Genomic DNA, 1,134 nt, shown 5'->3' on the forward strand with positions numbered 1-1,134 from the left:
ATTTTGTTTTTTGTTCTGAGTCTGAATTTTAAAATAGTTTCGTAATGTTCATATATCACTTGAAAATTAAAAAAACATTAAACACTTGCTGTCATTCGGTCTCTTTAACAGAGTAAATGAGAATACAAAATTTAACAAAGAGATATGAATGACTTGATTAGGGCCATGTAGTCCTGTAAAAATAAAACATCTGTAATTTTTTAAAAGTGACTTCTTAATTACATGCGTTTCTGAAACATTGCCGTCCCTGATGTTTGTCTCAATCTTCGCGGCACTGTAATCTGCAGAAGCCGTGCCTCAGCATTTGCAGAAAGGAAAAACACGTGTGAGCGTTCCAGGGGAACAGCGACCTCAGGCTTCACTGACCTCTCATCTCTCATCACTCTTCAAACTTCCAAGCCCCCCCACACCACACTCCGTCCGATCCCAGGAGGGGCTCCTCTAGAAGTGGGCGGATTACCCCGCCACTGTGCGGGCAAGCTTCGGCCTTGCCGACCTCAGCTCCGAGTGGGAGAAGCGTGGGCTGCAGGCCGCCCACCGTCCGGGCGTCCTCCTCCGCCTGCCTCCCCAGGAGAAGCGCGCCCTCTCCTACAGGGTCCGGTACCCACGGACCGACAGACAGCTCTTCCAGTTCAGCGCTGGGTCCCCCAAGCCCCCGGCCCAGCAGCACCCCCATGGCTCTGGGGCTCTGAAGCGGGGCGGGCTCTGACGGCCCCTCCCCAACCCGGGCTGAGCTTCGGGAACAAGGAGGGCGCTGCTGTCCTCGCCAGGGGGCACCGTGAACGGGAAAGGCGGCCCTCGTTCCAGCAGGTTCTGCACTTATCCTGGCCGGCGGAGGTCAGCCGGCCCAGGCCTGCGAGCACCAGCAGCAGGGACAGCATTGCGTGGCCGGTGGCATCGGCACGGTGATGGACGTTGAATGGCAGAAGCTCGCAGCCGGGGGTTCACGTGCTCTCGCCAGGGCGGGGAAGGATGGAGGGCGCGGCTGCTACTTCCCGCCCAGGCTCCAGCTCTGAGAAGCTGAGCCCTGAAGCCTGGAGTTTGCAGCCCTAGAGGCCCCGCCCACAGAGCGCTGCACCTGAGAGGAACACGAATGGCGGAGCTTCTGTGCACGTGGGCTTTATTTTCCCAAAT

This window comes from Propithecus coquereli, unplaced genomic scaffold (genome assembly GCF_000956105.1).
Source record: "Propithecus coquereli isolate 6110/MARCELLA unplaced genomic scaffold, Pcoq_1.0 Scaffold752, whole genome shotgun sequence".
NCBI lineage: Eukaryota > Metazoa > Chordata > Mammalia > Primates > Indriidae > Propithecus > Propithecus coquereli.